Source organism: Amyelois transitella, chromosome 20, assembly GCF_032362555.1.
Source record: "Amyelois transitella isolate CPQ chromosome 20, ilAmyTran1.1, whole genome shotgun sequence".
NCBI lineage: Eukaryota > Metazoa > Arthropoda > Insecta > Lepidoptera > Pyralidae > Amyelois > Amyelois transitella.
The window spans coordinates 8,144,286-8,156,408 of NC_083523.1; the positions used below are offsets into that span (position 1 = coordinate 8,144,286).

Genomic DNA, 12,123 nt, shown 5'->3' on the forward strand with positions numbered 1-12,123 from the left:
TGTACGACAGTTACACTGTCGAGGTTGGAAGGGTTTCGGTTGAAAATTGTACTTGTTGTTGCTTTTTGTAAATGTACAGAAAGAAAATATGATTATAACTTAACAGTAAAGTAATAATAGATGGTGCTAATGCTTACACGTAACAAGTGAATTGTGGAAGTAAAAGTTTTACAAGCCTCTAGGTCAAACATGATGCCACTTAATCCGATAGATTTGCCGCTGTCTATCCCGTAAGGGAAAATGAGTCTAAATATTTTTAAAGCCCAAGGCATTTATAAAACAACAATAATCTATGTAATGTACCTATATCCATTTAACGTGTAGGTAGTTCATCTTTCTATGATGTTGTAAAAGGCGGCAAAGGGAATATAGGGCGCATATTTATACAAGTGCAAGCTTCCATTGCTGGTTTTCTTCACGAACAGATTGTACAAGTCTATTAAGGGTAAAGCTAATACATACATACATACATATGGTCACGTCTATATCCCTTGCGGGGTAGACAGAGCCAACAGTCTCAAATAGACTGAATGGCCACGTTCAGCTATTTGGCCTAATGATAGAATTGAGATTCAAATAGTGACAGGTTGCTAGCCCATCGCCTAAAAAAGAATCCCAAGTTGGTAAGCCTATCCCTTAGTCGCCTTTTACGACATCCATGGGAAAGAGATGGAGTGGTCCTATTCTTTTTTGTATAGGTGCCGGGAACCACACGGCACAAAATTAACTTGGGATTCTGCTTATGGGATAAGCTAGCAACCTGTCACTACTTATCTTCTCTCCTATCATTGGGCTATGGGTTATATTACAGCTGAGCGTGACCGTTCAGTCTTTTCTAGGCCGTTGGCTCTGTCTACCCCGTACGGGATGAAGACGTGATTGTATGTGTTCATCGAACGTTTAGACATTAATTGCTTTCCATTAATTTGTTACAATAATACCTGTTTGGTCAATATAAACTGAAGCGAGATTGGAATCCTATTGATTGAGAACTACCTAGTATCTAATCTACTGAACTGAGATTACTCGGTTAGGTAAACACTTGTATTGCAACTGTCACTGCCGTGTGGTTTCCGGCGTAAATATAAAAAGGAATAGGTTCACTCCATCTCATTCCCATGGATACCGTTAAAGGCGAATAAGGGATAGGCTTAAAAACTTGGGATTTTTCATTTAGGCGATCTATCATTAAGCTAAACAGCCGAATGTGGCCTATCAGTCTTTTCAAGAATGTTGGCAATGTCTACCCCGCATGGATATAGACGTGACTGTAGGTATGTATTTATGTAATAGCAAAAGTCATCCATTACGACATCTGACATTAACTTATACTTATGTGATCATTTATTTTGTAAGCCCACTGCAAAACATAATAAACAATGTTATTTTATCATCTTTAAGTTTAATTTATCCATCCCAGGGTAGGTAATTATTTGCAGAGTCGAAATCCTACGGGAAACATACATTATTTATATTGCAGTTAGTTTAGATATAATAAGTATTTCATTGTCCACTTCGGTGCGTCAAGTCGAGTGGTCAAATTAAAAAGCCTTTCCCTTGTATCGATGCTCATACATACACACATACATATAGTCACGTCTATATCCCTTGCGGTCTAGACAGAGCCAACAGTCTTGAAAAGACTGATAGGCCACGTTCAGCTTTTTGGCTTTAAGATAGAATTAAGAGTCAAATAGTGACAAGTTGCTAGTCCATCGCCTAAAAGAAGAATCCCAAGTTTATAAGCCTATCCCTTAGTCGCCTTTTACGACATCCATGGGAACGGGATGGAGTGGTCCTATTCTTTTTTTTATATTGGTGCCGGGAACCACACAGCACGCAGCAGCATACATTGAGAGAAAACATCGTGAGGCAACCTGCCCACTCGGACAACTGGATGTGTGACCATGGATCCAATACGGGTTAGGTTTACCTGCAAAGGTTGCGGAGGTCAGACGGGAGTGGCTTCGTGTAAAAACTTGACTCACCCAATTTAGGATCCATGGTGCTTTGACCATGGATCCTAGATTGGGTGAGATAGGTTTTTGGACTCCTGGGTACCTGGGCTCCTCTCCAAAAAGGTGTGGATGCAACCGGGACTAAGGCTAGGAGGTAGAAGAAATAGTTTCAACCGGGCACTTTATCGTTTCGAACAACCACGCTTTTTATTGTGGATGGTCAAAGTAAATAAAATTAGTAAATACTAGCTGTGCCCGCGACTTCTTCCGCGTGGAATAGTTAGTTTGGGCATCATTGAAGCCCTCAAGGATGAATAATTTTCCCCGTTTTTTTCACATTTTACTTTATTTCTTTGCTCCTTATAGTTGCAGCGAGATGTTATATAGCCTAAAGCCTTCCTCGATAAATGGCCTATTCGACGCAAAAAGAATTTTTCAATTCGAACTAGTAGTTCCTGAGATAAGCGCGTACAAACAAACAAACAAACTCTTCAGCTTTATAATATTAGTTATAGATTATGTAAATTTCATGGTGAAGCGGAGATACCTTTTTTAGTACACAACTATAATTTATTCGATATTTCCAATATTTATTCGGGACAAGACTAGGTAATAATTTTATAAAAGCAATATACTCTAAATATAACGTCTTTATAATGTTACATAAGATAGATAATCACGTCTTGCGGGATAGATAGAGCCAACAATGGTCAAAAGGTTAAAAGGCCACGTGCAACTCTATGGCTTAACTATGGAATTGAGATTCAAATAGTGACAGGTTGCTAGCCCCTACAAGAATCTTTTTTCTTTAGTCGCCTTTTACGAAATCCATTAGAAAAATATGGAGTGGTTTTATTCTAAAATGCCGGAAAAGGTTTAGATGTGTAATGTGTGTGTGTTTTATACACTAGTTTGATTGCTTTAGTCGTCTCCTACTACATCTATAGGAAGAAGACAAAAGGTCCTTTTTAATTTACCGGAAACCACTCGGCTATTGTGATTTAATAGAAATGTCGGAGACTGTTTATCTTTAATTTTCTCAAAAAAAAAACAGGATTTGTGTTGCCATTTAATTTTAAAATACACCTGACCTACTAAGGTGTTGCATTAAGAGTAAGATAATATTCACTCATTAATTCATACAATCACGTCTATATTATAGCCAACCACTCTTGAAAGACTGAAAGGCGACGTTTAGCTGTATGGCTAAATCAAATTACAAATAGTAACAGGTTGCTAGCCCATCGCCTAAAAGAAGAATCCCAAGTTTAAGTCTATCCCTTAGTCGATCATACATAGTCACTTCTTTATTTCTTGCGGGGTAGACAGAGCAAACAGTTTTGAAAAGACTGAAAGTCCTCGTTCAGCTATATGGTTTTGTTGAGTTTTGATTCAAATAGTGAAAGGTTTCTAGCCCATCGCCTGTAAGAGGAATCCCAATTTTATAAGCCTATCCTTCAGTCGCCTTTTACGACATCCAAGGGAAAGAAATGAATTGGTCGTATTCTTAAGCGCTGGGAACCACGCGGCGTAACTAAATGGTGGGTACTGATACATACATACATACATAAAATCATGCCTCTTTTCCGGATGGGTAGGCAGAGACTACATCTTTCCACTTGCCACGATCTTTGCATACTTCCTTCGCTTTATAACTCTCTTCATGCAAACTCGGCGGTTTCGGGTACATTTGACCTGACCCTTTACCAGGACGTCCTTAATTTGATCAAGATACGTTCGTACTGATATTGACCACAATTGAAATGTGGGTGACTGAAAATTTACAACAACAGTGTCAAACGCTGGTAACACCTCATTAAATTGATGTTGCTACAATAATTGCCTAATTGCTAAGTTCATTATTGATTCTAGACAACTGTGTAAATTCAAAGGTTTCCGGTAATTATGCAGTACAAGCGTCTGTCTGCGGCTTCATACATACTATACATAGATATATTCACGTCTATATCCCTTGCGGGGTAGACATAGCCAACAGTCTTGAAAACACTGATTGGCCACGTTTAGCTGCTTGATGGTAGAATTGAGATTCAATAGTAACAGGTTGCTAGCCCGTCGCCTTAAAGAAGAATCCGAAGTTTATAAGCTAATTCTAAAGCTTTCTAATAATTAAGTTATTTTCAATATTGGATCTTCAGTAGCTGGACTGTCCAAATAACCTCATGATTTTCCTATCCGTAAGAGCGTTGGTAAGTACATAACTTAGAAAAGAGTAACAAAATTTTAACTGAGCCTCGCAACTTTGGGAATTCTTTTGACAAATCAAAGTATCGAAAATTATGACAAATCAAAGTAAGAATTTTTATATCTTTTTATGTTCATATATAGGGAAAGTTAACTATACTATCATAAAAGTGATAGTCTAAAATCTGGAGGCGATCGTGTGGGTTGGGTGGGATTTAACGTAACACAAAATAAAGTGCGCGTAGATGTATCAACCACGTGGACTTCTTCATTTTTTCAGGAGGTACTTACGTACGTACTAGACTGAGAATTTACTTTATTTTTCATTTCAGCACTTTTGATTTACACTACTATTTACTGCGTCCTCACAAAATATTACTTATTTTGCAACTTATGAGGCATTCCGATCTCTTTTTCGATTCTTTATATTTCCCATTTTTACCTGATTTCTTAATACCTACTTTACGTAATTTATCTCTGTAATTAAAAAAAAATTGGCATATTAAAATAGTTTTCACTAGATTACATTATTTCGGCATGGTTTGAAAACAAAACATCTGTCAATAAGCGTAATATATCTTAATAAATAGCGTACAGGGCGTACATCTCCATTTTCTATAATTTCCGCAAAATGCGGGCGGTCTTTCATGTGACGAAAATGCCAAATTCCATCAATTAATAGTAATCGCAATACAAAAACGGATGGATAATCCGCAAATGGTCCACTCATCACTTGCTCTGTTGATAAACAAATTTCCCTATAATTAATACGATAATAATAACAATGTCGACACGAAAAACCTATTAAAGTTTTTGAGTGTTTCGCCTTTAACGTGATTGGTGGAGAGTTTAGCGCGGAGGCGTACGGCGATTGTGATTGGTCGATCGGGCGTGTAAGTAGTGGCGTTTTCCCGCGTTTTCCATCAGTTCAACTGTTTTTCCCGCGCGATAGAACGCGGGCTCCATTTTAGATTACGCGAAGTTGCGTTCGGAAGTTATGAACTGTGTTTAACATTTGTTTTATTTTGCTGAAACATATATCGGGTAAGTGAATTTATTTTAATTAAATGTGTATTAATATGTGTTTTACTAAAAATAATTATAACACTGGTTTTACAATATTATTTTTAAGATATTTCATTATATAAAGAATCCTTTCTTTTTAGAAGAGCATTAAATATAATCTCGTAAAAATATTTTAACCAATTCTTTGAAAAATGGAGGTTAATAAAAAAATTAAGTTATTTTAATTATTTTCTTAATTATTTATAAATACAGCTATCAATTAAGATACGTAGGTATTTTGGAAACAAAAACCATAAATAAGAAAATATTTTCGCTGTATATTTTGGGCAACGAAATTTATATGAAACTTCTAAATTAGACACTTAAACAACTAGAACCTGCAAGTTTGAAATTTGTTTAAATTAAGTAAGTTATCTATTTTTGGGATTTTAAGAAATTCATTGTTCTCGAATAAACAAAATTACGTCGCTGTATGCTTAAAAATTACAAAAAAGTTAAAAAAAAAATATGGATGTTGATTTAATAAAGTTTTACCTACGGAGACCAATACAAAATACATACATCGGTAAAAAAAATAATTTTGTCAATTCATAAAATTATAAATTTCATCTCCGACGTATGTATTTAAAAAATCTCAATGATTCGAAATATCAGACAAATGTGCTTTAATTACAGTGCTTATTTTAAAGAAAACTTAACTAAGCCTACAGGTGAATTTAACGTTAAAAGCATACTTTGTCAGTAAGTCTCCCGAAAATGGCAAACAGATACGGAATCCTTTAACTGATATTTAAATTACTTTAAAATAAACCATATTTACCCATGGAGTGGTAACAAGCGATTAAGGGAAAGGCTAATAAACTTGGGATTCTTTTTGTAGACGATGGGCTAGCAACCTCAATTATAATGATATATATTAACCTATCATTTAGCCATACAGATAAACATGGCCGAGGTATGTTTAAGACTGCTGGCTCTGTCTACCTAGCAAGGCGTATAGACGTATTTATATATGTATGTATGATATCTAAATTCTAAGCTTAATGCAATGGGAAAGACGCTAATGAAAGAGAGAAAGACCATTTATAGCTGTAGGTAGGAATTTTTATAAGCAATTGATGAAAACGTTAGTCGGTTTTAGTTATATAACTTCTATAATGATAAAAGTTGTAAAGCTCCTACCCTATTTATACACAATTTAAAATAACACGATATTTACACATTCACCAAACTCCTTGTACAATAAATGTGAGTTTGTTTATTGCAATTTCACGGCTGGATTGAGATATGAAATTGGTATAAATTTAGTTTATTAAACGCTTGTGATACAATTATTTTACTAAGGAGGTACATACATACATATATATGGGGTATACCCCTTGCGGGGTAGACAGAGCCAACAGTCTCGGAAAGACTGAAAGGCCGCATTCGGCTGTTACTTAAGATAATGAAAGAATTGAGATTCATAAAGTGACAGGTTGCTAGCCCACCGCCTACAATAATAATCCCAAGTTTGTAAGCCTATCCCTTAGTCGCCTTTTACGACATCTACGGGAAATGAGATGGAGTGTGGCGATGGCACCGTGTAGCTTACCGTAGCCGGCCGGATGACATTCCACACGTTAAAAAAAAAGACGTGGCTAGTGATAGGAAGGAACAAAAAGGATATTAAAGTAATTTTATAGGAAGTAAGAAAGAGTGCCGTGTGGTTCCTGGCACCAATATATTGCCGTGTGGTTCCCGGCACCAATACAAAAAAGAATAGGACCACTCCATCTCTTTCCCATGGATGTCGTAAAAGGCGACTAAGGGATAGGCTTACAAACTTGGGATTCTTTTTTTAGGCGATGGGCTAGCAACCTGTCACTATTTGAATCTCAATTCTATCATTAAGCCAAGTAGCTGAACGTGGCCATTCAGTGTTTTCAAGACTGTTGGCTCTGTCTACCCCGCAAGGGATATAGGCGTGACCATATGTATGTGTATGTAGTAAGAAAGAGTGCGCTGTTGCAGAACACCGCGTTAACTTTCTTCTTCTTGACTTAGTCCCGGTTATATCTTCACCTTCCTGGAGACGAGCTGAGTATACGCTTATATTATCCTGCCTGTTTTGGGTGAGGGAAGGCATAAAGTATAAACAGTAATAAAAAAAGGTTCGACATTCCAGTATAAATTATTCTAAAGCAGAATTGGAGTAATCAATCAAAAATATCGATACATTTTATCACTCGCTCGAATGATGCCAAATGAAAGGGCATGCGTTGTGAATGGAGACCGTGGTATTCATATGATGTTCTAAAATAATTAAATTTCGAATGTAGATAGAATAAATCAATACTTTTTTATCCCTGTCCAAAATACATACCTATTACTAATTACTAGTACATACATACATATAATCACGTCTATATCCTTGCGAGGTAGACAAAACAAACAGTCTTGAAAGACTGACAGGCCACGTTCAGCTGTTAGGCTTAATCATAGAATTAAGATTCAAATAGTAATAGGTTGCTAGCCCATCGCCTATAAGAACAGTCTCAAGTTTATTAGCCTATCCCAATTGGTACTGGGAACCACACGGCACTATTTGATGCATATGTTTGATATACCAGAATCAGTCGAAATAAAGACAAGATAAGATAAGGTTTAGGTATCATATTATGTAAATAAATTTGTTCACCACACTAACACTCTGAACTTTGCAACCATAGAATTTAACGGTGTACCTATAAATAAATGATATAACATTTTAGTATGCATCAATGCAAATACTGATCTGTTACGAGTATGAGCTCGGTAGTTCTGTGGTCACTTCTACGGCGTTCCCGATATCAGAGCAAATATCTTGAGGCAACATTATGTGCGGTTCATAACGTCTTCATACAACTGTCAAGTGGACTGAACTATATTCATTAGAAATGATGAAGCATAATTATGAGTAATAGCTAACTCTAAAATAAAAATGGCGGATATCGAACAGCTGATCTGATACATATTCGCCAAAAATCAATGACGCCTCTTTTCTCGCTAAAGAGGTCACTAACGAACGAAATTTTAAAATAAATACTTATATTGATAAACATCACACAATTAATTAGAAAAAGTATGTTTCTCATCACGCCCTGGCCGGCATTCGAACTCGGGACCTCCGGTGTCTCAGACAAGCACATTGTGCCGCAGATGGTGTTAATAGTATGTACATAATTAAAAAAATTAAATCGTATAATTAAAAAACATTAAGTTTAATACTTACTTAAAACACTTATTTTTAACTAACTCTAAAAACATGGCGGAGGTCGATCAGCTGATCGCGGTATCTGCCAAAAATCAATGACTCCTCTTTTCCTTAACAGGAATAGAAAAGGGTATGTTAAGATAGTTTGGTGGAGTGGATGAATGAAAGTCGGTTGACTATACAAGGAGAGTGTGGAGGGAAAAGTCGTGATGGGAAGGCCTAGATGAACGTATCTTGATCAAATTAAGGATGTCCTGGCAAAGGGTCAGATCAAGAGTACCCGAAACCGCCGAGCTTGCATGAGGAGAGTTATGAATGTGGACGAAGCGAAGGAAGTGTGCAAAGATCGTGGCAAGTGGAAAGATGTAGTCTCTGCCTACCCCTCCGGGAAAAAGGCGTGATTTTATGTTATGTTATGTTTCCTTTTCCCTCCAAAACATCCAGTCACTTGGCAAAGTTAACAAAATATTATGGGTAAAATAAATAGTTGTTATAACATTTTAGTATTGCATAAATGCAAATAATGATCTGTATGAGCTTTAGTTCTGCGGTCACCTTTAAGATGTTATCGATGTCTGAGCAATAGCCTGAGGCAGATATCTGCGGTTCATAACATCTTCATACAGCTGTCAAGTGGACTGAACAACGTTCATTAGAATAGAAATGAGGATGCCCAGGTAATAACTGTTAAGATATGTAGTAATAATGCAGTTATAACTTGTAGGTCTTCTTGATAGTAATTTATTTATAAATACCATTGGTATTAGACGCGCATGTAACGTATCATTTTATCTCGGATGTTTCGAAAAATCATTTTGAGGCAGTCTTGAAAGACAATCAGCCAACTGGATGTGTAACCATGATCGATCCAATACGGGTTAGGTTCCCTGCAAAGGTTGCGGACATCAGACGGGAGTCGCTTCGTGTAAAAACCTGACTCACCCAATACAGATTTCATGGTCAAAGGCATACCCCAGGCTCCTCTTCAGAGTGGTGAGGATTCAACCGGGACTAAAAGCCAGGAGGAAGAAGAGATCCCTTACCGAGTAGACAAAGGCAGCAGACTTGAAAGACTGATAGGCCATGTTCAGCTGTTAGACTTAATGATACAATTGATTCAAATAGTGACAGGTTACTAGCTCATCGTCTAAAAGAATAATCCCAAGTTTATAAGCCTATTCCTTAGTCGCCTTTTACGACATCCATTGGAAAGGGATGGAGTGGTCCTATTCTTTTTTATATCGGTGCCGGGAATCACCCGGCACTTTGGACTTAAAAGTTAGTTAAATCTATGTGATTTTTATAAGTTACTTAGGTAGTCAACTTACGAATTACCTGAGACTACCTCATTCACGAAAAAAGGAAAATATTAGCTTAATTAACACGCGAAATAACTAGTAAATGTTATTCCTAAGACATCTCCTTTAGAACCACAGTGTAAGTTATGACGTTTGTTTAAAACTTCTTTATTTTCAACTCGTAAACGTGCGTGATTCACGAGTCGGTTAGCACGTCACATATGAGTATGAAGTGCATAAACATACATATTTTATATGCATCCTGTATGCATCTAGCATTTGACATTTATGCGGGCAATTTCGCGACGATATTTTGCGTGTAGATACAGTACAAATCTTGTGGTTATTCGCTTAGTGTGCCGTGTGGTTCCTGGCACACTTAACGAATTAAATACCTTACCACGAGATTTTGTGTTACCGGGATTTCTATAAGAATTACCGCGAGCCTAATATTTCGGACTTTTTGGAACTTTGAAATAGCCATCAATGTATGTACATATGTCTGCTAAGCTATTTAATTGATTATTGTTCCTTAGATAGGCTTATATACTTGTTCGATTCTTATTTTAGGCGACAGGCTAGCAACCTGTCACTATTTGAATCTCAATTCTATCATTAAGCCAAACAACTGAACGTGGCCTTTCAGTCTTTTCAAGACTGTTGGTTCTGTCTACCCCGCAAGGGATATAGACGTGATTATATGTCATGTTTTGTTCCTTAGACAGTTAACATAGCGAAATTCCGGGGGGCTACTACGATACCGCACGAGTTATTTCGTACCAATGTATTCCGCAGGGAATCAGTGGTCCGAAGAGGAACGTAGGCCGACAGACGTGTGTACCGCATACAAGTTAAATAGCCAAGTTTCTGCCGTAAAGTACTTACCTACTGTTACATACCTGCATTTTGTATGTCTATATATATCCTACTGATATTATAAATGCGAAAGTTTGCGAGTATGTCAGTTTGGGATGTTTGTTACTCTTTCACGCAAATATAACTGAATCGATTACGATGAAATTTGGTATGTAGGCAGCTGAAGACCCAGAATAACATATAGGCTACTTTTTATCCCGGAGTTCTCGCGGGATTGATAGGGTATCCATGCGGACGAAGTTGCGGGTGGCGTCTAGTCTTATATATTCTCGTGTCGCAATGTTCGCTCCCGTACTCCTACGAAACGGCTTGACCGATTCTCATGAAATTTTGTGAGCATATTGAGTAGGTCTGAGAATCGGCCAACATCTATTTTTCATACCCCTTAGTGATAGGGTTGTCCACCCTTAACATTTTTTTTTAACTAGAAATTATCTACTTAAAAAATATTTATATGGCAAAACAACGTTTGCCGGGACAGCTAGTAATAGAATATATGTTAATTATGCATACATACATAAAATCACGCTTTTTTCCCGGAGGGGTAGGCAGAGACTACATCTTTTCACTTGCCATGATCTCTGCATACTTCCTTCGCTTCATCCACATTCATAACTCTCTTCATGCAAGCTCGGCGGTTCCGGGTACTCTTGACCTGACCCTTTACCCAGGACCAGGTCTAGTCTAGGCCTTCCGTTTTTCTTACGTACTACGTTGACTTTTAAAAGTTAATTATGATCGGTAACTTTTTTTATCTATTGCAACATGTCACTATTTGAATCTCAATTCTATCATTAAGCCAAAAAGCTGATCGTGACCTATTAGTCTTTTCAAGACTGTTGGCTCTGTCTACACCTCAATGTATGTATAAATGTCTATTTCTAGAAATTCTCAAACGATCAAAGTCTTACAAGCGGCTAGTTTTAAAATAAATTTTCAGAGGTTATTCCCCTCTATTGAGTTAAGTCTATGCCTATGCCTAGTCTATGTCTAGATAGCCAAAATGAGATCTGCTCGGAAGGAAGCTAACTTATTTAGGTTTAATATCGCATCAACGAGTACTTATCTACAAGGTAATATAAAAAAAAGTTTCATCCTACGTTGACTTTTAAAAAACGTAAAACTCCTGTTGTCAACATTTGTGTTCATTTCCTGCAATTATAATTAAAATATATTGTTGATCTTATGCATTAATTGAAAAGAATGAATAAATACTATTATTTTTAAATACCCTATTAGACTGTTAGCCCTGACTGCCCTGTAAGGAATTAATACGTGTGTATAAAAATATCTAACTATGTCTAAGAAAAAAAAAAAAACTAACAATTATCAGGTATTCTTGAAATTAAAAATAATAAGAATTAATGTTGGATCTTTTGTAAGCGTAGGTATGTTGTTGATATGTTTGTTTAGTAATTTCTCGCCAACAAATAAAAGAAAATGATTCTATTTGATTGAAAGTCCAAGTTTCATAAAATTGGTTCATTATTTTTGAGACAATAAATAATTATAAAATGCGTATTATTGA

General features: G+C 36.6%; 1 protein-coding gene across 1 annotated transcript in view; it reads left to right on the forward strand.

The window, feature by feature from the left end:
- Positions 1–5,091: 5,091 nt before the first annotated feature.
- Positions 5,092–12,123, forward strand: part of LOC106131500 (tachykinins) — a 49,119-nt gene continuing 42,087 nt past the window's right edge. Inside the window, exon 1 of the mRNA XM_013330613.2 lies at positions 5,092–5,204. The gene's annotated coding sequence lies outside the window, so the exon portion shown is untranslated. The remainder of the gene's footprint in view (positions 5,205–12,123) is intronic.